This window comes from Dermochelys coriacea, chromosome 11 (genome assembly GCF_009764565.3).
Source record: "Dermochelys coriacea isolate rDerCor1 chromosome 11, rDerCor1.pri.v4, whole genome shotgun sequence".
Taxonomy (NCBI): Eukaryota; Metazoa; Chordata; order Testudines; family Dermochelyidae; genus Dermochelys; species Dermochelys coriacea.
In genome coordinates, this window is record NC_050078.2 from 15,697,444 (window position 1) to 15,724,388 (window position 26,945).

General features: G+C 44.1%; 1 long non-coding RNA gene across 1 annotated transcript; it reads left to right on the top strand.

The window, feature by feature from the left end:
* On the top strand, positions 1-26,945 carry LOC122458061. The gene is made up of 3 exons (XR_006277889.1): positions 1-113; positions 11,514-11,656; positions 26,447-26,945. It is a non-coding gene; the product is annotated as an uncharacterized LOC122458061 (long non-coding RNA).

The window sequence follows — 26,945 nt, forward strand, 5'->3', positions numbered from 1 at the left end:
CCCAAGTAGGATTTGGGTGAAACCAGAGGCTGACTTGGAGGAGCTTATGGGAGGAAGAATTCAGCCAGCACATGTTGTCTTGAAGGAGGGCCGTGAAATCCTGATCTCAAGGGGTGAGTTTGTAAGCTAGGACGTATAGGATATAGTCCCAGCAGGAGGGCTGTAGAAACCCAGCTCTAAAGGGGTGAACTTGTAGGCTCGGGAGGCTAAGACTTGAACCACACCATCCTAGGAAGGAAGGCTGTGGAAAACCCAGAACCTATGGATGGGTAAAAGGGGGCTTGCTTTGAGAGATGGACAATGTTAAATAAATTGGACCCCAAGGAAGTGGGTATTGTTCTAAAGACTTTTTTTGTGAGTGGATTATTTCTGGGAACCTAAGGGAAACCGAGACAGGTCTGCTGCAGAGCCACCCTATGCCAGGAGGGCATGGGCTGAAGACAGCAACTTGTTACAGCATATATTGCCTCACATTCATGTTTGTTTTTTGTTCTTATATGGCTTAGTTGTTTGAACTCTTTGGCTCACTTGCTGAGTCAGAAAGATTGTGCATTAAAGACCCATATTAGGATGTGTTTGGGTTCCCAATATGTTTGGGAATAATAGCAGCAGTTACATATGCTTTTTCTATTCACTTCTTTCTAATAAAGACTCCTAGATGTTCACTCAAAACAATAAAAAAAAAGGTATGAATATAGCTGGCCTCTGTGGTTACAATCTCAAGTTTTGAGAGATCAGTCATCTATGCTTCAGGTCACGATCTGATCACCAGCTGGGACAAGGAAATAATTTTTCATGCACATTGCACAAGTGAACCAGTGCATTAAGGGAAAGGGTGGAATCTTCTTCCTCTACAGAGAATGTCAGCCTGGCTGTCCAGGCTGCGTTTTCAGTTTGGCAAAATAAGATTACCACAAAAATAAGTAGCCAAATCCTAACATTTTTTACTGAACGTATACTGCAACACTCACTGAGGTTATTAAAAAAATAGCCGGAGCCTCGCGAACCAGCTGAGCGGCAGCGAACCAGCGGAGCAGCGGGGGCAGCAGAGCAGCTCACAGCAGGAGTTTGCCTGGGACTGGTAAGTATCCGAGTGTGTGTGTTTGCTTGCTGAGGAAGTATCCGAGCGTGTGTTTGCTGGGAGGGAGCCTGAGTGAGTGTCTGATTGGCTGCTAGCCTGCAGGGGGCGGGCATTAGGGTGTCTGTGTGTTTGCGTCAGGGAAGCCTGGCTGTTTAAAAATAGCCGGAGCCTCGCGAACCAGCTGAGCGGCAGCGAACCAGCGGAGCAGCGGGGACAGCAGAGCAGCTCACAGCAGGAGTTTGCCTGGGACTGGTAAGTATCCGAGTGTGTGTGTTTGCTTGCTGAGGAAGTATCCGAGCGTGTGTTTGCTGGGAGGGAGCCTGAGTGAGTGTCTGATTGGCTGCTAGCCTGCAGGGGGCGGGCATTAGGGTGTCTGTGTGTTTGCGTCAGGGAAGCCTGGCTGTTTAAAAATAGCCGGAGCCTCGCGAACCAGCTGAGCGGCAGCGGAGCAGCGGGGACAGCAGAGCAGCTCACAGCAGGAGTTTGCCTGGGAGTTCGCCTGGAGTGAGCCCAGTGAGGCTTACATCTTGCCAACGTCTCTGAGGAAGCTCCGTAGTAGGTAGGTGATATGGAAGGGGGGAATTCAGCTGTTGTGACCTGCACTGGATGTGCCATGTTTGTCTTTCTTCCACAGGACAGAAGCGACTTTGTCTGTACGAAGTGCAAGCTGGTCTCCATATTGGAAGAGAAGATTGAAGGTCTGGAGCAACAGGTAACGACCCTGCGTTGTATACGAGAGACTGAGGATTTTCTGGACCAAACTCAGGATAGCCTTCTAGGGGCACAAAGCTCTAAAGATGTAGAGCAGGTTGCACAGAGGAGCCAAGAGGCCAGTGAAGAAGCTTGGCAACATGTGACCTCCAGAAGAGGTAAGCGGAATGTCCGGGTTCCAGTAACACAGACACAGGTAACTAACCGCTTTCATGTTCTCTCCACAGGTACCAATGCGGAGAGTGGACCAGATGATATGTCTGGGGGGGAGAAAGCGGAAGGAGACTCCGCTGGTTGGGAGGCATGAGATGCGATGTCCTGAGGTTGGGGGTTCCACGACCACCACTCCCAAGAGGAGAAGGCGGGTGGTGGTGGTCGGGGACTCTCTCCTCCGGGGGACTGAGTCATCTATCTGCCGCCCTGACCGGGAAAACCGAGAAGTCTGCTGCTTGCCAGGGGCTAAGATTCGTGATGTGACGGAGAGACTGCCGAGACTCATCAAGCCCTCGGATCGCTACCCCTTCCTGCTTCTCCACGTGGGCACCAATGATACTGCCAAGAATGACCTTGAGCGGATCACTGCGGACTACGTGGCTCTGGGAAGAAGGATAAAGGAGTTGGAGGCGCAAGTGGTGTTCTCGTCCATCCTCCCCGTGGAAGGAAAAGGCCTGGGTAGGGACCGTCGAATCGTGGAGGTCACGAATGGCTACGCAGGTGGTGTCGGAGAGAAGGCTTTGGATTCTTTGACCATGGGATGGTGTTCCATGAAGGAGGAGTGCTGGGCAGAGACGGGCTCCATCTTACGAAGAGAGGGAAGAACATCTTTGCCAGCAGGCTGGCTAACCTAGTGAGGAGGGCTTTAAACTAGGTTCACCGGGGGAAGGAGACCAAAGCCCTGAGGTAAGTGGGAAAGCGGGATACCGGGAGGAAGCACAGGCAGGAAGGTCTGTGAGGGGAGGGCTCCTGCCTCATACTGGGAATGAGGGGCGATCAACAGGTTATCTCAAGTGCTTATATACAAATGCACAAAGCCTTGGAAACAAGCAGGGAGAACTGGAGGTCCTGGTGATGTCAAGGAATTATGACGTGATTGGAATAACAGAGACTTGGTGGGATAACTCACATGACTGGAGTACAGTCATGGATGGTTATAAACTGTTCAGGAAGGACAGGCAGGGCAGAAAAGGTGGGGGAGTAGCACTGTATGTAAGGGAGCAGTATGACTGCTCAGAGCTCCGGTACGAAACTGTGGAAAAACCTGAGTGTCTCTGGATTAAGTTTAGAAGTGTGTGCAACAAGAGTGATGTCATGGTGGGAGTCTGCTATAGACCACCGGACCAGGGGGATGAGGTGGATGAGGCTTTCTTCCGGCAACTCACGGAAGCTACTAGATCGCATGCCCTGATTCTCATGGGTGACTTTAATTTTCCTGATATCTGCTGGGAGAGCAATACAGAGGTGCATAGACAATCCAGGAAGTTTTTGGAAAGCGTAGGGGACAATTTCCTGGTGCAAGTGCTAGGGGAGCCAACTAGGGGGAGCGCTTTTCTTGACCTGCTGCTCACAAACCGGGTAGAATTAGTGGGGGAAGCAAAAGTGGATGGGAATCTGGGAGGCAGTGACCATGAGTTGGTTGAGTTCAGGATCCTGACGCAGGGAAGAAAGGTAAGCAGCAGGATACGGACCCTGGACTTCAGGAAAGCAGACTTTGACTCCCTCAGGGAACAGATGGCCAGGATCCCCTGGGGGACTAACATGAAAGGGAAGGGAGTCCAGGAGAGCTGGCTGTATTTCAAGGAATCCCTGTTGAGGTTACAGGGACAAACCATCCCGATGACTCGAAAGAATAGTAAATATGGCAGGCGACCAGCTTGGCTTAATGGTGAAATCCTAGCGGATCTTAAACATAAAAAAGAAGCTTACAAGAAGTGGAAGCTTGGACATATGACCAGGGAAGAGTATAAAATATTGCTCGGGCATGTAGGAAAGATATCAGGAGGGCCAAATCGCACCTGGAGCTGCAGCTAGCAAGAGATGTCAAGAGTAACAAGAAGGGTTTCTTCAGGTATGTTGGCAACAAGAAGAAAGCCAAGGAAAGTGTGGGCCCCTTACTGAATGAGGGAGGCAAGCTAGTGACAGAGGATGTGGAAAAAGCTAATGTACTCAATGCTTTTTTTGCCTCTGTTTTCACTAACAAGGTCAGCTCCCAGACTGCTGTGCTGGGCAACACAAAATGGGGAAGAGATGGCCAGCCCTCTGTAGAGATAGAGGTGGTTAGGGACTATTTAGAAAAGCTGGACGTGCACAAGTCCATGGGGCCGGACGAATTGCATCCGAGAGTGCTGAAGGAATTGGCGGCTGTGATTGCAGAGCCCTTGGCCATTATCTTTGAAAACTCGTGGCGAACGGGGGAAGTCCCGGATGACTGGAAAAAGGCTAATGTAGTGCCCATCTTTAAAAAAGGGAAGAAGGAGGATCCTGGGAACTACAGGCCGGTCAGCCTAACCTCAGTCCCTGGAAAAATCATGGAGCAGGTCCTCAAAGAATCAATCCTGAAGCACTTAGAGGAGAGGAAAGTGATCAGGAACAGTCAGCATGGATTCACCAAGGGAAGGTCATGCCTGACTAATCTAATCGCCTTTTATGATGAGATTACTGGTTCTGTGGATGAAGGGAAAGCAGTGGATGTATTGTTTCTTGACTTTAGCAAAGCTTTTGACACGGTCTCCCACAGCATTCTTGTCAGCAAGTTAAGGAAGTATGGGCTGGATGAATGCACTATAAGGTGGGTAGAAAGCTGGCTAGATTGTCGGGCTCAACGGGTAGTGATCAATGGCTCCATGTCTAGTTGGCAGCCGGTGTCAAGTGGAGTGCCCCAGGGGTCGGTCCTGGGGCCCGTTTTGTTCAATATCTTCATAAATGATCTGGAGGATGGTGTGGATTGCACTCTCAGCAAATTTGCGGATGATACCAAACTGGGAGGAGTGGTAGATACGCTGGAGGGGAGGGATAGGATACAGAAGGACCTAGACAAATTGGAGGATTGGGCCAAAAGAAATCTAATGAGGTTCAATAAGGATAAATGCAGGGTCCTGCACTTAGGATGGAAGAATCCAATGCACCGCTACAGACTAGGGACCGAATGGCTCGGCAGCAGTTCTGCGGAAAAGGACCTAGGGGTGACAGTGGACGAGAAGCTGGATATGAGTCAGCAGTGTGCCCTTGTTGCCAAGAAGGCCAATGGCATTTTGGGTTGTATAAGTAGGGGCATAGCGAGCAGATCGAGGGACGTGATCGTTCCCCTCTATTCGACACTGGTGAGGCCTCATCTGGAGTACTGTGTCCAGTTTTGGGCCCCACACTACAGGAAGGATGTGGATAAATTGGAAAGAGTACAACGAAGGGCAACGAAAATGATTAGGGGTCTAGAGCACATGACTTATGAGGAGAGGCTGAGGGAGCTGGGATTGTTTAGTCTGCAGAAGAGAAGAATGAGGGGGGATTTGATAGCTGCTTTCAACTACCTGAAAGGGGGTTTCAAAGAGGATGGCTCTAGACTGTTCTCAATGGTAGCAGATGACAGAACGAGGAGTAATGGTCTCAAGTTGCAATGGGGAAGGTTTAGATTGGATATTAGGAAAAACTTTTTCACTAAGAGGGTGGTGAAACACTGGAATGCGTTACCTAGGGAGGTGGTAGAATCTCCTTCCTTAGAGGTTTTTAAGGTCAGGCTTGACAAAGCCCTAGCTGGGATGATTTAACTGGGACTTGGTCCTGCTTTGAGCAGGGGGTTGGACTAGATGACCTTCTGGGGTCCCTTCCAACCCTGATATTCTATGATTCTATGATTCTATTGAGTAATGCTTGAGTGATTTGGCCATAGGATTCGGTATTATATAAGTAAAAATTCACAATTTAAGAATAAAAGCTGCCATTTTGCATTTTTTTTCCAAAACTGAGGCACAAGGAGGGATGATTTAGTTGGGGATTGTTCCTGCTTTGAGCAGGGGGTTGTACTAGATGACCTCCTGAGGTCCCTTCCAACCCTGATATTCTATGATTCAGTGTTAAGCAGGTGGCATGTTTATCATGCTTGTAGTATCACTAAGTTCTGAATGACAGAGCAGATCTGAACTTATTCCTTCCTTGGATTTTATGGTTCACTTTTCAGTTAAAATTTTTTTGTACTATACTTTCAGTTGAGGGATATTTTTACATGTTGGCTGCCTCTTTGAGCTATTTCTTTTACCTGCAGAAAGATTTTTTTCTTTTCCTTTTTAATTCCCTGTCTTTTCTTTATATTTTGTTCAAGTAGTGTTGACTCAGTAATTATATTAGTTATGGATGGGGAAAATAAGCTGAGATAAGATCAGAAATGACCCAAAGCTTTCCCATAACTGCAAAAAAGTATTTGACTACTTTGAAAAAGAATAGTTAATGTTTAAAAAACTTTACTTTTCAGTTTAATGTTTCTTTGTATTTCCTTGGACTGGAAGTAAACATGGAAAAACTGAAAGAAAGTTTGTATTTCTAGCCCCAAAATAAGCAGTAAGGATTTGACCTCTTGAAGTTTGTTCTTGAGGGGCTATTTGTTGTCCAATTTTGCAGAAGACTGAGTTTTGTTTGCTTCTTCAAATGGAAGTTAATTAAAACCTTTCCAAGTTCAGCCTCCCCAGCACTAGCCACTTTAGAATGGGTTTTGTTAATGATCCTTGTGGGGTCCCAAAACTTGGTCAGAAGAAGAGATTGATGTTCTGAAAGTAAAAGAAAATAAGCTTTATTTTTTGAGCACTAATCATAGATAAGAACAGATCTGGAGGACAGCAGGAGAGGAGTATTACCTGTTATGTATTAAGACTCTCCATAAGAAACAAGGGTTTCATTTTGGATTTTCTGGTTCTTGATAGGTGTACAAAGCAGCAACAAGTAGCGTGAAGTTGGACGAGCAATGTATTGATCCATCACTTGTTTGTAATAACAGCACAAAGTGGGCAGGGGCTCTTATGTTTGGATTACAGATGGAAACTTAATATCTTTGTGGTTAAAACAAGCATCAATTTCTTTTCCTCTCTCTTACTTTGATGCCTGGGTGCGCAGCCTTTGATGCTGCTCTGGGCATTTTTTAAATTTATACTTTGTTTTTTGCCTGACTGGGCATCAGCCTCTTTTGCTGCTGTGGGTAAGCTTTACTTAGAATTCCCAGGTGATTAACTTTCACTGACTGTAGCTGATTTCATTGATTTCACTGACTGCATGGATGTTCTAGTTTACTGCTGATAATAGAGAGTATGCTACAACCCTGGATTTTGGATATGGGAATGTATGAATCCTTTGGTCAATACTATTTTATATATAAGGATATATAAAATTGCATCAGCCAAAGGATTCTTAAATTTTATTTATGTGTGTATATATAACCTTTGGATAATAGGTGTTACATTTAGATATTAATGACAACTTTCATTTGGAGAATTTGAGTTAAAATTTGCTACTTGTTAGTCTTCACTCAGCATATTATCTCGGGGCTTGACTGGTCAGCAGCTTGTAATCTGCACTGAGTATGGGGCAGTATGTATCTATGCTGTCCTACAAACAGAGAAGAGGCCAAACTGTGACTACTTCCCCCTTGCTCCAAGGAGCAAGTACTAGTCTTTTCCTTCCAAGGCTTTGCCTATTCCCTGCCCTCCTGTGCAGGAGAAGGAGTAACAGACCCAGTGAATTTCTGTGATGCAGGTACCCCGCACATGTGAGCATTATGCCCCCTTATACCACTGTGCAGGTGCACAGGTAGACTCACAGTTGAGCCCTTAATTTTTCATAAATGTTATGTCTGCAGTATGTTATGGCCCTTGAGAATTAGGTGTTAGACTAATTAGGTTTGTATCACTTTTTCCAGCCAATTTGGTAGCTTTCTCGGTCTTTCTTCTCTATATGTCTATTCCAACTTGGATTATATACATTCTCTCATCACTGAGTAGATGTTCTACAGAATTAAGTGTTTGAGTTCAGCTGTATAGTTATATCTGTATGTTCTGCAGTTTTCTGTTCCATGAATTTAGATCATGTGGTACAAGACCATGTGGTACAATGCATGTTTAGTACCTTTTGATTTAAAGAAATATTTTCTGCCTCAGTTCTTTAGCAAGTCCAGTAAGGTCTCAGACTATCTCCTTTGTATAAGAGACTGTCCAAACATTGCGGTCTACTAATTCAATAATAGGCAAATCCAGCCTTAGCTTCTGTGGTTTGTGAAGAGCCATGTATTTCTATTAGAAAGATGAGGGTAGGGCAAGCATACACAGGGACCGTGTGGACATGGAGGTCCTTGCAGTAGAGGAGTACATGTAAGGGCCCCAAATAGGCTACTTCAGCAATTGGATTTAACTAGCTCATGCAGAGTGGCTCAGCAGGTATTATTGGCCTGGAGGAGAGATTCCTCAGACCAGACTCTCCAGATGCATCTGGCCAGCACATGGTAAGGTTGCCAGGCATCCAGTTTTTGACTGGAACACCCAGTTGAAAAGGGACCCTGGCGGTGGTTCTGGTCAGCTCAGCTGACCGGACTGCTAAAAGTCCAGTTGGTCACACCGGGGCAGGCAGGCTCCATGCCTGGCTACTCACGGCTCCCAGGAAGTGGCTGGAGTGTCCCTCCGGTTCTTGGTGGAGTGGTGGCTCCTGCAGGAAGGGCCAGCGTGTGGAAAACTCCTGGCCATAGAATCATAGAATCATAGAATCATAGAATATCAGGGTTGGAAGGGACCCCAGAAGGTCATCTAGTCCAATCCCCTGCTCAAAGCAGGACCAAGTCCCAGTTAAATCATCCCAGCCAGGGCTTTGTCAAGCCTGACCTTAAAAACCTCTAAGGAAGGAGATTCTACCACCTCCCTAGGTAACGCATTCCAGTGTTTCACCACCCTCTTAGTGAAAAAGTTTTTCCTAATATCCAATCTAAACCTCCCCCATTGCAACTTGAGACCATTACTCCTCGTTCTGTCATCTGCTACCATTGAGAACAGTCTAGAGCCATCCTCTTTGAAACCCCCTTTCAGGTAGTTGAAAGCAGCTATCAAATCCCCCCTCATTCTTCTCTTCTGCAGACTAAACAATCCCAGCTCCCTCAGCCTCTCCTCATAAGTCATGTGCTCTAGACCCCTAATCATTTTCGTTGCCCTTCGTTGTACTCTTTCCAATTTATCCACATCCTTCCTGTAGTGTGGGGCCCAAAACTGGACACAGTACTCCAGATGAGGCCTCACCAGTGTCGAATAGAGGGGAACGATCACGTCCCTCGATCTGCTCGCTATGCCCCTACTTATACATCCCAAAATGCCATTGGCCTTCTTGGCAACAAGGGCACACTGCTGACTCATATCCAGCTTCTCGTCCACTGTCACCCCTAGGTCCTTTTCCGCAGAACTGCTGCCGAGCCATTCGGTCCCTAGTCTGTAGCGGTGCATTGGATTCTTCCATCCTAAGTGCAGGACCCTGCACTTATCCTTATTGAACCTCATTAGATTTCTTTTGGCCCAATCCTCCAATTTGTCTAGGTCCTTCTGTATCCTATCCCTCCCCTCCAGCGTATCTACCACTCCTCCCAGTTTAGTATCATCCGCAAATTTGCTGAGAGTGCAATCCACACCATCCTCCAGATCATTTATGAAGATATTGAACAAAACGGGCCCCAGGACCGACCCCTGGGGCACTCCACTTGACACCGGCTGCCAACTAGACATGGAGCCATTGATCACTACCCGTTGAGCCCGACAATCTAGCCAGCTTTCTACCCACCTTATAGTGCATTCATCCAGCCCATACTTCCTTAACTTGCTGACAAGAATGCTGTGGGAGACCGTGTCAAAAGCTTTGCTAAAGTCAAGAAACAATACATCCACTGCTTTCCCTTCATCCACAGAACCAGTAATCTCATCATAAAAGGCGATTAGATTAGTCAGGCATGACCTTCCCTTGGTGAATCCATGCTGACTGTTCCTGATCACTTTCCTCTCCTCTAAGTGCTTCAGGATTGATTCTTTGAGGACCTGCTCCATGATTTTTCCAGGCCATCCTTCCGCCTAGGAGCCAGAGGGACATGCCGCTGCTTCCTGGGAGCCGTGCTGACTTCCTCTATCCCTGGGAAATGCCAGGGCCACCTGAGGTCAGCACCACCCAGAGCCCGCACCCCAAACCCCCTCCTGCACTACTCCAACCCCCTGCTTCAGCTCAGAACCCCCTCCTGGAGCCCACACCCGCTCCTGGAAAATGCACCCCCTCCTGCATCCCAACCCTCTGCCTCAGCCCTGAACCCCCTTCTGCACCCAAACCTCACCCAGAGTTCCCACCCCCCAGCTGGAGCCCTCTCCCATTCCAGCATCCCAAATCTCTGCCCCAGCCTGGAGCCCTGTCCCACACTCCAAACCCCTCTGCCCCACCCCAGAACCCTCACCACCTCCCGCACACACACACACACACACACACACACACACCCGCCCCAGCCCGGTGAAAATGAGTGAGTGAGGGTTGCGGAGAGCAAGCAACAGAGGGAGGGGGGTATGGAGTGTGTGTGTGGGCGTGGCTTCGGAAAAGAGGTGGGGTGGGGAAGGAGGCAGGGCGAGGGTATTTGGTAATTAGAAAGTTGGCTGGGCACTGCATTTTCATCTAAGAGCCGCATCCTATGAGATGCTCGGTGCCCCCCATTAGGTGCTGAGCACTCTCAATTCACATTAGCATCAATGAGAATTACAGGTTCTCAGCAGATACTGAATCCCTCTCTGGATGAGTCGTTTAGGCCCCAATCCTAAAATTCATTGCATACAGGCACTTGATTACAGTGGGGCTCCGTGTGTATGCTGCAGTCTGTCTACACACAACAAATTGCAGAATTGGACCCTCAGTTATTCTTGTTCAGAAACCTTCTCTCTTACTATGGAATATGATAGGAATAGCCTGGATTAAATGTCATAAAAGCAGGTTAGGATTTGGGATTCCCACCCATTGCACCATGCAGCCTGGCTCACCTGAGGTCTCCTACTGTACTCAGGCTTCTTAGGTGAGGCAGAGACACCCCCCCCCCCCGCCCCCAGGGAAGATTGGAGCTGGGCTGATGGATCTCCTGCTGTACAGATCTACTGACAGTTGCCCTCACAAAGTGTGGGGGCAGGGCGCTGCTGCAGCTCTGAGGCTGAAGTTGCTGTAACAGCCTGAGAGCAGCTCTGCTGTCAGCAACCTAGAGGTCACAATTTCTTTCTGCTCCTTGCTCCTTGGGCCTCCACATGGTTCAGGCCAGTTATGAATATTATACACTTGGGGAAGGATTTGTCCCTTAAGATACTGGGCTCATTCTGTGTGCAAGTATTAACTTAAATGAAGCTTTATTTCCAGACTGCAGCTCATAGTTAGCTGTGGCTTGCCTCTTGGGTATCTCTTTATTTGCCTCTAACTCACTCAAATCTTTGAACGTTTGCCAGTATGGGCCCAGTGGAATCCCTCATTTTAGAAGATTTGGTTTGCTGATTCTGTCTCTCTTCTTAAGTATGAATTCAGATCTTATTTATTTACTTTTTTGTGATTGAATTCCTATGCCTGCAATGTGCCCTTTCATCCTGACAGTTTTCTAGCTTTTGAACATGGATTAAGTTATTGTTTGCAATAACCATTATGAAAGATTGCATCCAAATTCTGACCTATAACATAATTTATTTTCCTCTATTATTTATGTGCACAGGTGTATTATTCTGAGGTTCCTCCTCATGACACCTGGGCTGCTGCCACAAAAACTTAATTTTGGAAATTGAGGATTGAAGTGTTTATTGGGGGGGGAGATGTATAAAATTGCATGGTTTTTGGAAAAACAACTGAAGAAAAAAGGTTAGGTCATTTTTTTTCAAAATAATCGAGTTCCCTCCCTTTCTAACTTAATTAAAATTAATAATTTAAGATAGGCGATTTGTGGTGAAAGTAACAGTGGAAGTTTTTTTTTTCTTGAACCTTTTAAGATTCTGCTGTCTGCAGAGGTGGCTGCTTTGGGATGCAAAGTGGAGGCAGTATATTACATATATTACTCACACTGGGCTCTTCTATGTTAATTATACATTTATTCTTTCATGGTTTGTTGTTTTGTCTTAAACTGAAGGAATCTGGTGGCATTTTCTGCATTAGAAGTAGAACATGATAGTCTGAAAAATTTGTTTTTTTTTTAATTTCACTTAATTATTTAAGGGACAAACATCAGTAGAAAGTCTTTTACAATTCTAGATCTCTAAAATCACAGTGTCTCAACAATATTACAATTAATGCATCGGGAAAGATGATCAGGTGATACTAATCTATATATTTTCAATACTATGCATGGTTAGTGAATTGCCGCCCAATGGTGAAATTACATATAGTACAAGATACAGGATTCTCATTCTCTAGACCAGTTGAACCACCAGTTACCTCACAGAGAAGAGATCATCCTATTTACAGAAAATAATAGCTGCATAGAGTGCTCCAAAGGCAAATCCAGGCTAGTTAATGGTAACAGAAGGACTGGAGCTGGCTTCCAAAAAATAGGAATAGACATATGCCCCCTAATCTGGTTTATTGTAAATTTCACCTGTGTTTGAATTGTGCAAAGTCATTGTAATAACTTTTTTCATTGCTGAAAGGTAAATAAATGACACTTATACTAAAATGTGGCAGATTCAGTGTCACTTTAGCTGTCTTGAAAGATATTCTTTTGATCCCCTTTTTTGTGATGACTGAAAGTGGGGTACTCTCTGATCATTATACACCCTCCACAGTATCCTGAATAGCCACTGATAAATAATCTACAGTATTTGAGGGGGGAAAAAAGACAATCAATAATACAGCTCTGGAATAGGTGTGGACAGATGGGTGGACAGCAACTTAGACTTTTTTTGTAAATTTAATTTGAACTGAGTATATAGTGAAATATACATCTGGCCAATATGACTTTTCTATGGGACCCTGCTCCTGAACTTCTGTTTTCTGGCAGTAAATTCTTCTGTCCAAAAGAACTTGTCTAGATTTATTGCCTCTGAGGTGCAGCCTTGTATAAAACAACTGTTTCAGAGACTGCTGACTAGTAAATTAGCCAGGTAACTCTGTCTCCTTGTCTGTCAGTCTCTTCACATCAGGTTAGAAGAAGACTTACCTGTGAATCTCTGACCTCATAGGCCAGCAGCACATTAAATACCAGCTAGTGAAACAAATCAGCAGTTGTTCCTGCAGCTCATTCATCTGATAGTACATTTCCCTGTTATTTTTTTCTCCAAGGAAGGTATACAATTACTGTCTGTGTAATTTATAATTACATGTGTTAGGTGTAATGTATGTAATACTTTGCAGTCTGTAGTGAAAGGCTCCTAGAGGTGTCTAAGTAATCTAATTGCCCTATGGGGATAATGCTTATCTGCACAATTTTTCCCCCTACTGGTTTGGTTGCAGTACTAGAAGCAAAACAGAATTAATGGCTTTAGATTCAATGTGGTGATAAATATTGGCAGTACAGTGATTTACTGGATGTCTCCTAGGGCTTTTCATTGGTCTAAAGGCATTTTATGTACCTAAGACTTGATCTTGAACTCAGTTCATGATGTCACCCTTTACAATATCAATGGCTTTCTTAATATTTTTTTATAAAAGGTCACTGGCTCTCAGCAGTGGCACTGATGACACCAGGGGTTTGTTAACTGTTCAAGTGTCCAGATTCTTCAAATGTCACTGTATATTATTTTAGATCCTGTTGAGTTTAAATACATAAATAACTTTACTCCTCTTGCACTCACAAGAGAGAAAAGGGATCTGTTCTCCTGTCACTACGTGGCCATAATTCACAGTAGCCTCAATGGAGTTAAATATGCATATTGCAAGGACAGTTGATCCCTAGTTAATATGTGCCTGTCTGTTCTAGTCTGAGACTGAGACCTATGACTATGCAATTATTTTACCACAGTATTTCGTTTTATTCATTGACTTGGATATAGTGCTATACAACATACCCATATACAAACCAGCTTTTCATGCAATCTATTCCAAAGTCACTTTTTATTCCATTAAAAGGCTGAGTAGGATACAGTACGAAATTAATTTTGTTTTCCTATTAGTAGAAATAGGAAGGATGATCTTGCTTTTAAGATACTGAACTGGCATTCAAGTGATCTGTTTCTGATTTTTAGTTCTCTCACAGACCTACTATGTGACCTTGGACAAGCAACTTAGGGCAAGGTTTTCAAAAGTATTCAGGCACCTAAAGATGCAGTGTGCTGAGCGTCACAAGAACTAACTTCTTTTAGGTGCCTGAGAAAATCATTGTGCTATAGAATGCCCTAGTTAGGTGTCTAAGCTCCTATATAATGAGAGGGAGGAAATAGGCACCTTAGAATGCAATTCACAAAAGCAAGCATGCCAGGCAGGGAGTCTGCTGGCCAGAGGGATGTGAGCTAAGCCCCGTGCTTCTCACAGACATAGGTGCCTAAGAGTGAGCTGTGGGGAGGAACCTATTTTTGCTTGTGAACCCTCTTTGGAGTTAGGCATCTTATGCTGTTTTAGCAACAATCCTGGGGAGGAAGAGGAGGAGGAGGAGGAGATCCCTCATAGGAAGGAGCATAAACTCTGGCAAGTCAAGTGTAAAAGTATTATTAGGCAGCCCAAGAAAGAATTGAAGACCAACCAGTTGAAGACACAAAATCTAGCTGGAAAATAAATTAAAATTGTTTTTTAAGTACAGCAGAAACAGAAAGCTTATCAAAGTGCAAAAGGAGCACTCAAGGAAACTAAATGAATTCTTTGCATTGGTCGTCATTGTAGGATATTGAGGAGATAGCCACGCTAAAGGCATTCTTTTTAGGTGACAGATCTGAGGAACTGTCCCAGACTGAGGTGTCAGTAGAGGATGTTATGGAACAAATTGATACATAAAATAGTAATAGGTCACCAGGAACAGATGGTATTCACTCAAGAGCTTTGGAAGAATACAAATATGAAATTGCAGAACTACTAACTGTGGTATGTAACCTATTTCTTAAATCAGCCTCAGTTCCAGGTGATTGGAGGGTAGCTAATATAACACCAAATTTTAAAAAAGGCTCTAGGAGCAGTCCTAGAAATTACAGGACGATAAGCCTAACTTCAGTACCAGACAAGTGCTTTGAAACTATTGGAAAGAACAGAATTGTATATGAACACAATACGTTGGGGAAGAGTCAACATGGCTTTTGTAATGGGAAATTATGCCTCACCAATCTATTAGAATTTTTTGAGGGAATTAATAAGCATGTGGACAAGAGTGAGCCTTTGATATAGTGTACTTGAACTTTCACAGAATCTTTGACAAGTTCCATCGCCAAAGACTTTTAAGCAAACTAAGCAGTCATTGGATAGGAGAGAAGGTCCTCTCATGGATCAGTAACTGGTTAAAAGATAGAAAACAAAGGGTAGAAATAAATGGTCAGTTTTTGGAATGGAGAGAGATAAATAGCAGGGTCTATATAGGGACCAGTGCTGTTCAACATATTTATAAATGACCTGGGAAAGGGCATAAACCATGAGATGGGATGGTAATTTTGCTCATGACACAAAATTACTCAAGATAGTTAAGTCCAAAGCTGACTGCAAAGAGTTACAGAAGGATCTCACAAAACTGAGTGATCGGGCAACAAAATGGCAGATGAAATTCAGTGTTGATATGTACAAAGTAATGCACATTGGCAAACATAATACCAACTATGCATGCAAAATAATGGGGCCTAAATTAGCTGCTACCACTCAAGAAAGAGATTTTGGAGTCATCACACATAGTTCTCTGAAAACATCGGCTCACTGTGGAGCAGCCATCAAAAAGTTAATACCATGTTAGGAACCATCAGGAAAGGGATAGATAATAAGAATGACAATATCCTAATGCCACTATAAAAATCCATGATATGATCATACCTTGAATACTGAGTGCAGTTTGGTCATCCCATCTCAGAAAAGATACTAGAATTAGAAAAGGTACAGAGAAGGGGTATGGAATAACGTCCATATGATGAGATATTTAAAAGACTGAAACTGTTCGGCTTAGAAAAGGGATGACTAAGGGGAGATATGATAGAGGTCTTTAAAATCATGGATGGTATGGACAAAGTGAATAAGGAAGTATTATTTACCCCGTAACTTAATACAAGAACTAGGGATCACTTAGAAATTAATAGGCAGCAGTTTAAAAACAACAACAACAACTAGGGAAGTACTTCACTCAGCGCACAGACAATCTGTGAAACTTGTTGCCAGCAGATTTTGTGAAGATCAAAGTATAACTGGGTTAAAAAAATGAGAAGTTCACAGATGTTAGGTCCATCAATGGCTATTATCCAAATGGTCAGGGATACAAACCCATGCTCCAGGTGTCCCTAAACCTCCAACTGCCAGAAGCTGGGACAGGATGACAGAAGATGGATCACTTGGTAGTTGTCCTGTTCTGTTCATTCCCTCTGAAGCATCTGGGACTGGTCACCATCAGAAGATGGGATACTGGGATTGATGGACCATTGGTCCCATCCGGTATGGCTATTCTTATGTTCTTATTAACTGTTAACCCAGTGGTTAGGGACCCACCTGGAATGTGAGAAATCCCTAGTTCAAGTTCTCGCTCTGCCTGAAAGGGAGAAGGGATTTGAACAGATCTCTGCCAGTGTCGTGATAAGTGCTCTAAAATTATTTAGTTATGGCATATTCTGATGTGGGGGATCTCATAATCTCTTCTATTGAAGCAGTTGCACTGTATCTAAATAATGAAAGAGTAATTGGAGCAGGGGCACTGGATTCTGGGTCTCCTGTCTTTTGGGTGTGTGTTCTAACCACCAGGCTATCAAGCAGGGGTGTTGTGGGGTAGTTATTGCCCCTGCAATGGTAATGCTGGGGGATCAGAGCTATGTTTTCACCCCCATGGTAGCTCACGGAGGTGAGAGCGGGACTTGGCTTTATTCCACTCCTGCATGGGGGAGGTAGCCAAAGATGAGAGGAGGGGTTGGAGCAGCTGCTGCGACAGTAAGTTCAGGCCGGCTACCAGGGAGCAGGTAGGAATCCTTGGCCCAGCTGGGTCCAGGTTTTCAGCCACCTCAGGTTCCGGTGAAGACACCTGGCCCAGGGGAGGTGCAGGAACATGTGCACCAGCCTCTGGGGTGTGGTGGGGGACAAAGAACTGCCATAGGAATGAGAGTAGGAAATACCGGGACTTGGGACGCCCCTTCCCAGCCTGAAGCTGGCTGTCCACTCCCACCAGTCTCACTAGCTCCCTCAATCCCCTTCCTATCCCTCTTCTCCCCTGATATAGTTGTTCTCATGCCGGTGCTCTCATTCTCTCGCTCACTGTGTCTGGATCAAATGACTCTTAGAGACCAAGTCAGAGCATAAGCATGAGAATGCCTCTATAGGATGGTGGTGTGAGCACTCACCTGGGATGTGGGAGACCCAGGATCCACTCCCCCTGCTCCCAGTTACTTTTAAGTAGTTATCTACAGTGAAACAGCTTCCACAGGAGAGACTAAGATATTCTAAGACTAACCTTCTGTAGTATCTGGCTGGTGAATCTTGCCCATATGCTCAGGGTTTAGCTGATTGCCATATTTGGGGTCGGGAAGGAATTTTCCTCCAGGGCGGATTGGAGAGGCCCTGGAGGTTTTTCACCTTCCTCTGTAGCATGGGGCATGGTTGACTTGAGGGAGGCTTCTCTGCTCCTTGAAGTCTTTAAACCATGATTTAAGGACTTCAATAGCTCAGACATAGGTGAGGTTTTTCATAGGAGTGGGTGGGTGAGATTCTGTGGCCTGCGCTGTGCAGGAGGTCGGACTAGATGATCATAATGGTCCCTTCTGACCTTAGTATCTATGAATCTATTCCCCCCCATAGCTCAATGGTTAGAGTACTCATCTGAGTAGTGACAAATCTCTTCTCCCCATTCTGTAGAAAGGGAACTTGAATCCCATGGTTCCCACATCCCAAGTCAGTACCCTACTACTATGCTAAAAACTATGGGGGAAGGCCACCTCCTCTTCCTCTTTATTCTTTGTTAACTGTTTTGTGTGAATTTGTCTGAGGCACCTGCTCCTGAAAGTGGCCTCTGAACACGCATACCAGATCGGGCCCTTCAGGCAATTTAGACATATGAACATCTGTCTTCCCCTGGTTTGTGAATTACTTTGGGGCTTATGTGGAGATAGGCCCCTGGTTGGCTAGAAAGAGGCAGCGGTATATATACTTGGAGGCAGAAACGTAGGCACCTATGAAACTTCTGCTGCAAGAACTTAAGCACCAAGCGAGTTTAGGCATCTACACGGTTCAGTGGGAGTTTTGTGCATCGTAATGGAGCATACATTGAGACTGAGAAGTCTAACTCCTTATTTATTCAGGCCTATGTACCTCACCTCCCCAGCTGCAAAATCATAATAATAATACTCCCTTTCCAGCTCTCTCTGTCTTTTCTACTTAGATTGTAAGCTCTGTGGGGCAGGGATGTAACTTGCTATTTGCATGCATGCTGCCTAATACAATGGGTCTCAGTCCTGCTTGGGTCATCTAGGCAGAAATAACAAATACCTCACACCACTCTTCTACACTGTGTTCATGTCCTCTCAGAAAAGCTAGAGGGAGTTCTTATTACGCTTATGTCAGTTTACATCACCAAAAATGTCATATGAAAGCAGTTCAGCATCTTTTTTTTTTCCTTCTTCCCTCCCCGGCAATCTTGTCACTATTGGAATATGTTTAAAAAAAAATGCCAAGCATTTTTAATGCTCATCAACCACTGATTATCAAACTGCTGCTCTGCAGGGTTTAGAAATAGCTATTTTCATTTTCAAAGATCTGGTAGGAAAATTCCATATAGCGGATGACACTAGAGATGGGTAGGAATACCTTTCTGCTCTCATTTCCTGACAATCTTCCCATGATTGATTTGAAATTCATTTTGCTTGGGTTATTACGGATCATGTTTGATAGGACCACTGTATGTTTTACATTTGTGACTGTGTGTAAGGTACACTGATGTGGTTGTCCAAATCCTACAACTGAGAAGCTATTCAACCAAGACATGCCATCTGCTTATCTTAAAACTGACAGCAACAAAAATATCTTGCTATCCTCTCTGTTGAATAACTTCTTACAGTGCTAGTTACATCTTTTGTAACAAACAAACAAAAAACGTCTGCTATATTGTTCCAGAGGAGCCATTGGCCATGACTCCCAAGGTGATGCTCTCCTGTTATCATGGACGAATGGTTTCAGATATGCTTTTCCTCCCATTCCCCTTTTTCCATGGGTCCTAAGAAAGATACATTATGGCAGAGCTAGTATCATTCTCCTAGCAACCAACTGGTCTGAACTGTTTCCCAGAGCTCCTATCAGTGTCAGCCCATCCTGCAATTAAGATACATCTCTTGTCAGACTCCTAACTCAGGATGGGGGCAGAATCAAACACCCCAATCCCAGCTCACTCCACTTCACGGTCTGGTGTGTGGATAGGCATTGGAAACCAAATGCTCTGGCTCATCACCCTTCAGGATATACTTACCCAGAGTAGGAAAGATTTGACTAGGACCTGCTATCTATGATATCCCAGGTCTTGAACCCAGGTCTGGGAGTTCCCAGACAGCTGTTGCATCCTGGCTTCCACCCAAAGTCTACTGAAACCTAGTGGGCTGAAAGGCTAGTAGTCCCAGCCGAGGCATCACCCACAGGAACTCTGATTGAAGGATTGCTCAGCTCCACCAATTGGTCCAATTACACTATTTATTTAAGCCAGAATAAGGCACAGGAAATTTATCTGAGCAACTAAGTGGTTTCCTGTTGTGGCTGCATTGGACCCTGATGGTGCTTGCCTCCTGCATCCAACCTGATTCCTGTTCTGTTCCTGGCTTACCCGACCCTTTGCTCCTGTTCCCATCCTGTTCCATGCTTGATCCTTGCATCTCCTCCTGCCCTTATAGCTCATCTTCAGTCCTTAGTTATCAGTTCTGGCTCCGACCCCAGCCTCTGACTTTTGAGGCTGACTCAGGCTTGACCCTGGGCTCTGTTATTTGGCCTCTGTCCTCAGCTCTGACCCTGAGCTTCAAATCCTGGTTCTGACTCTGGCTTGAGCCCTGGCTCTAGTAACTGGCAGTTGACTCTGGTGCTGACCCTTAGCTTCGTTCCCCAACCTGGATCGCTGCTCTGCCCACTAGACCTGACTCGTGCTCTGACTACTAGTCAAGACTGCCTACATCCCCATCCATAACATTATCTAGCTAAATGGAAGCGATTGTATTGCATCCAAGCAGAGAATCAACCTTTACCAATCACTACAAACATCCCAAATGTTCTAGATTACCTCCTGTCTCTAAAGAAGTCTGGTCTTTCAATTAGCTTGTTACCAGTCCACCTCACAGTGATTAGTGCCATCCTGATTCCGGTAGCTGGGCGTGCTGTTTTCACCCACCGAACTACAATGATTGTATGAAGGGCCTGATCCACATATTCCCATCAGTGACTAAACCTACCCTACAATGGAACCTCAACCTCATACTGTCAAAACTTGCCAGACCACCATTTGAACCCTTAGTGATATGATCTATGTCACATCTTTCCATGAAAATGGAGTTTCCGGTGCTTATCGCTTAGGCCAAGAGGGTCCATGAGCTAGGAGCCATCATGGCAGATCCTTCTTCCACCCTATACCGGAAACCTACTGACCGCTATGCCTACCTACATGCCTCCAGCTTTCATCCAGACCACACCACACGATCCATTGTCTACAGCCAAGCTCTACGATACAATCGCATTTGCTCCAACCCCTCAGACAGAGGCAAATACCTACAAGATCTCTATCATGCATTCTTACAACTACAATACCCACCTGATAAAGTGAAGAAACAGATTGACAGAGCCAGAAGAGTACCCAGAAGTTACCTACTACAGGACGGGCCCAACAAAGAAAATAACAGAATGCCGCTAGCCATCACTTTCAGCCCCCAACTAAAACCTCTCCAACGCATAATCAAGGATCTACAATCTATCCTGAAGAACGACCCGTCACTCTCACAGATCTTGGGAGACGGGCCAGTCCTTGCTTACAGACAGCCCCCAACCTGAAGCAAATACACACCAGCAACCACACACCGCACAACAGAACCACTAACCCAGGAACCTATCCTTGCAACAAAGCCTGTTGCCAACTGTGTCCACATACCTTTTCAGGGGACACCATCATAGGGCCTAATCATATCAGGTACACTATCAGAGGCTCGTTCACCTGCACATCTATCAATATACGCCAATATACGCCATCATGTGCCAGCAATGCCCCTCTGCCATGTACATTGGTCAAACTGGACAGTCTCTACGTAAAAGAATAAATGGACGCAAATCAGACATCAAGAATTATAACATTCAAAAACCATTGGAGAACACTTCAATCTGTCTGGTCACTCGATTACAGACCTAAAAGTGGCAATACTTCAACAAAAATCTTCAAAAACAGACTCCAATAAGAGACTGCTGAATTGGAATTAATTTGCAAACTGGATACAATTAACCTAGGCTTGAATAGAGACTGGGATTGGATGGGTCGTTACACAAAGTAAAACTATTTCCCCATGTTTATTCCTCCCCCCACATTCCTCAGAAGTTCTTGTCCACTGCTGATGACCCACTTTGATTATCACTACAAAAGGTTCTTCCCCCCCCCCCAGCTCTCCTGCTGGTAATAGCTCACCTTAAGTGATCACTCTGGTTACAGTGTGTATGGTAACACCCATTGTTTCATGTTCTTTGTGTATATAAATCTCCCCACTGTATTTTCTACTGAATGCATCAGATGAAGTGAGCTGTAGGTCTCGAAAGCTTATGCTCAAATGAATTTGTTAGTCTCTAAGGTGCCACAAGTACTCCTTTTCTCCTTGTATGGTCTTTCACAAAGAAAAGTTATCCCTGTGCCTCCACCCTAAATTTCTTCTCAAGGTCATTTCCAAATTTCACATCAACCAGTGTATTTACTTACCTGTTTTGCCCCCCTCCCCCCAAAAAAACCCATGCTTCTCCACAAGAGAAGAGACTTCACTCCCTTGATGTCTGGCATGCATTGGCATTTTACCTGCAAAAACCAAAACCTATCAGGAAGTCAACAAGACTATTATCACAGTAACAGAGAGACCCCGATGTCAAGCCATATAATCTCAAAGAATCTCTGTATAGATTTCTGACTGCATCATTGAGGGCTACAAGCAAGCACACATCCCGCCTCCTGGCAGCATAACAACCCACTCCACGAAAGCACAGACCACCTCTGTAGCATCCCTGCAGGAAGTCACAGTGCAAGACATATGCAGAACAGCCAATCTTTGCTAAACATAGTGCACTAGTCCAGGTCTCTGATATGGATGCAACAGGGGAGATCTGCAGTACTGCAAGGATCTTTGCTACCAGCTTCCTCTTAATCACCTCCAGTCTGAGCACTGCTTGTCAATCCCCCATGTGTGGAATACACACAGGGATCAGCACTCGAAGAAGAAATGGAGGTTACTTACTGTAACTGAATGCTCTTTGAGATGTGTATTCCACTATCTGTATTCCACTACTGGCTTTCCATTCCCTTTGCTTTGGATCTGGTTAAATTCACAGTACAACCCCCACTGCCTCTTTATGGCCTTGGTTGGGAGCACAAGGAGGCCTACTGGGCAAGGGCAGGCCAACGGACACTGCTGGTTAGAATCCCCGGACTTGGGAGCATGGTGCACATGCATACCCACATGTGGAATACAGATTGGGACCATACATCTCAAAGAAATTCCTGTTACTGTAAGTAACCACCATTTCTTAAAGTCCTAAACACTTTTAGGAGAAAGTAGGTGTGATTTCTCCCTGCCTGGTTCAGGAAAAACAATTTGTATTTACTGTACTCGCAGGGATAGCTTTGTGTCAGGTAGGGTCTCTTCAGGAGAAAGTAGATGATACGTAGCCTTCAAAGGGTTGCTGGATGAGTGTGCATGCTAGTTCCCTGGCCATCTTCTTGCTCTTGTAGAAGATACCTGCTTTTGGTGCTTGGTTGGTTGCAGGCCCCCTATGCCCGTGGATGAGTGTTCTGGTGATACAAAGCACACAAGGATTGCAGGTGCTTTATGGCTCCCCAACCCTGATTGCAAGTGTTTTTTCCACAACCAGGTGTCACGCACCATCAGAAGTCGGTGTAATCAGGACTGAATGGAACTCTAGTGCTAATGCAGTGTTTTGGCCAATTTCTGTAACATATCTCTATAAAGACTCAACAGAAACTGCATCTGCTTATGCTAGGGACTGAGTTTTGTCCCCATAGTATTCAAAGTCAGTGTAAACTTCTTTTCACTTTGCATAGCCACACTGTTGCAAGTTTAATTGATTTGCATCTCTTATTGAACAATTTACACCACTGATTGTATCGCCACCAAATTTGGCCAGTAAAGCCATTAGGGACCTTAAGCCAAAGCAAAACACCATAGGTACTTTTATGATACAAATATGGCCATTGATGGAGCTGCTGCAATGGATTTGAAAGGGGCTGGCATAATTCTGTGCATCTGGAAGCTGAAGAGGGAAGCACAAAGGAAGCTATGCTAAGATACTGTTAAGTGCTCAGTTCATTGATATTTATTGATTCTCCCATTTAAGACTCATTTTGCAACTGTGAGGAGCCCCCCCAAAAAAAGACAGACTGGGTATATTAAAAAACAGTCTAAATAGTCTTCTGTGTATGGTCTGTTTCTTTGCAGTGAAATATATATTTGAAGAAAATAACACATTCTGCACAGTACTAAATTCTCAAATATAAAACATCTTTATATGCCCCACTATGGACCATCAACAGTAGTTCTATATGTGCACTCAGGGCAGTATGTAAAAATCTTTATGCATATATAAAACTATGTATAGAATATGAGTGAGCATGCCTTGAACCTAGAGTTTTTATTGTGAGGCCCAGAAATAGAACCATATCCTGAAAAGTTCTGAGGATTTAGAATGGTTGCACATCGCTTCTCAGGATCTGGCCCGATAGCAAGTTACATGTATAATTTTAAGTCCAAGAAAATAAGAATGACTTTATTTCCATTAGAAGATCATACAAAGTGTTCTAACACTGAACTCAACAGGATGGGGTGAGGAGCTTAAACCCCAATCACACTCATGTCTTAATTAATTATGTAGTCTGGATTTCCCTGGCACACTCTGTTGGATAATTATACCATCTACACACTCATTTGTCATTTTCTAAAGACGCATTTCTCCTTTTCAGGTTGTGGTATGTGGCAGTTCTGGTCCATGAGTATTATACATGGCTGTGTTTTAATAAGAATGTCAGCAATATTCTAGCGTCTGTTGTTGATTTATTTAGGTATTACAGTGACAAATGTCTTTCAGACATGAAAAATGGGGTGTTGTAATGACTTACTGCATTAGCTGTATTACCAAGAAGTTTGTCCTAATGAAATTTGGTTAAAATGGTCAAAGTTTCTCTCGATTAAACAAAGCTGCCACATCTTTTTGACACTTCAGATGACAGTCTAACATTTTTCACACCACTCAAGATGGTATGCACCATTACACTTACAATATGTGAAAGAATAGCATATGCCAGAAGCTACTGTCCCCTCAGGCTTTCACATTATTTTCCCACTTTTCTTGAAACATAAACAAAATACAGGCCTTGAAAAATCAACCATGCACAGATTTGTTTTGTCAGTTTTGTTAAAAAAAAAAAAAAAACCAGAAGAAAAAGAAACTGATGATACTCTGCTCTCTTACAGGAAAATCCTGTTGTATGCAGTTCCAAAGGAATGGGAGCTATTACAAAGGGGGAGGAAAACCTTGGTGAACAGTCGCAGGCATTTTGCTTAACGTTCTGAGCAGTATCTGTGTGTCTGTTTACAACTCCCCTGCATTTTGCATTCTTTAGTACTATACCCTTTTTTTGTAATCTTGCAAGGGACTTTTAGTGGTGGGGTAGCATGACTGTCTAAACATACCTGACTGAGTTCTGGGTGAAATTTATCTGTGCAGAGAGTCATCCCAAGGTCAATCCACCACTTAATTCCTACTTAATATTTGTACTCATTGAGTGATAGGAATGCCATTGTGCCTGGAACTGGACTTTTGCATGGGGATCCAGTGGGTGAGGCTAACCTTGACTTAAAGTCTGGCACACATTACTGTTTGCAAGGCCAGATACCGATACACTTATCAAGATGAGTAGCATCTTACTCAATTATTAGTCCTGTTTCTTCTAGTAGAACTATTGGGGGGTAACGAACTATTCTGTTGAACATGAGTAACTCTATTGGAGTCTGGCCTGAAAGGAAGGCCAGGGAAGGGGTTGTTTCTTCTAGGTACCTCTCATTCTGTATCAAATGTACCTTCTTTCAGAGGCTATCTGAACCATAACAAGAAACATGCTATGTATGTCACCCTCACTCCCTTTCCCCTCTCTGATTTAAGCTATAATCACATATCTTTGTTTATGTCCCATTTATTTGTCTCCGTTTGGGATAACATTAAAAACAAAATGTGGGGAGGATGGGGGAGGTATAATTCTTCCCTTCCTCTGTGCAAATTATTGTCCCCAAAACAGGAGTCGTATTTTGGGGGGAGGGGTTAGTAAAAGTGAAGAAACTAATGATAACTGAAATGGAAGTACGAAGATCGTGGCGATAACTAAGTGCCAATGTATTAGAGACTATGGGCAAGAGTCCCAATTGCTGTAAATCAGTGCAGCTCCATTTACTTCAAAGGAGCTATGATGATTTATATCATCTGAGGCTCTAAAGAGATGCACTCAATATATTCAATAACATGAAAAGAAACAAAAATCAGCCTTGGAAAATTTCCCTGAACCGTAGGAAGGTGGTGTGTGAAAGCTGGTTATAAATAATCAGTCTCTAGCTCTGAGAGCAGTGTGTTTCATTTCATTTTCTGTAAAATGAAATATTAAATGTATTTTATTCAGCCCTTTAATTTTTCTTTGCCAGTTTATAGTCTTTGCCCTTGAGAAAAGCTCATACATGTTTCTTTAGTATTCCCCTCTCTCTCTCTCTCTCTCTCTCTCTTTTTTTTTCTTTTAAAGTTTGCCCCTCAGAAAAGCATGTGAGAATTTGTTTATTCATTGTGAGTTCTTCCTCTCAACAGCTTTGTTCCTTTGGCCCTGAATATGAAGCAGCTACTGCAGCTCTTTATTCTGATTGTTCTTCAATTTCCTTTCATTTGCTCTTCCCTGATGCACTGTATTCAATCAATCCTCGGAGCTATTTGATTAGTGACATTTGGATTTACTTCCTGTATTCTTAAGTGAAAAATATTTTTTTATAAATATGTTTATTTTAGCCGGTAATACAAAAAACCAAGCTCACTATTTTTTTTCTTAATTAGTATTATTATTATTATAGGGGTGCTGGTAGCCTATATTTAGTTTGCTTAACACTTCCCATTCTAAAAGATTCTTGTGACCTTTTATTTTATTTGTGGAACTCTATCACCTCCATTGTTTGCAGCAGGCCTTTGAAATTTCCCAGAGAGAAGTGCCTTTTTTTTTTTAATCCTATGAAACTTTATTCAGTTTTAGCCAAATTACAAATTGTTTAAAGTTACCATTTCCCTTCTCTTGTTTGCCTTCTTTAGGAAAACATTAGTAGTCTGCCAAAATAACTGAACATGGAGATTTTGAAGAGCTAGGTCTATACAACCTCCACCACCAAGGCAGCAATACGTGTTGCACTAGGAATGCTTGGGAGTTGCTGGAATAGTTGTGGTGAAGGTAGAGAGGAAGAGCTTGAGCCAGGCCAAACTTCCTCTACATCTCCCTTCTCTCCCCCACCCCCCCAAGATCTGATTTGTGGCCTCAGCATCCTATTACCATATCTGGGGGCTTCACAGGTGCTGAAGCTTCCCCAACTCCCAGAGAGAGAAGAGAACTGTGCTGAGCTCACCAGCTCTGGCTCAACACATAGGAAAGGAACCCCCCGCCTCCCAGGTGGAGTGGAGAAGAGCGTGAGAGACAGACTAGCCTGGCTTTCCCCAGCCATCCCTTGGATCCAGCACATTGCTCCCATTCCTGCTTCAGGTATGACGGCCTTTTTCTGCCACTAGCCGCTCTCATTAGACCAATGCCTCATATTTA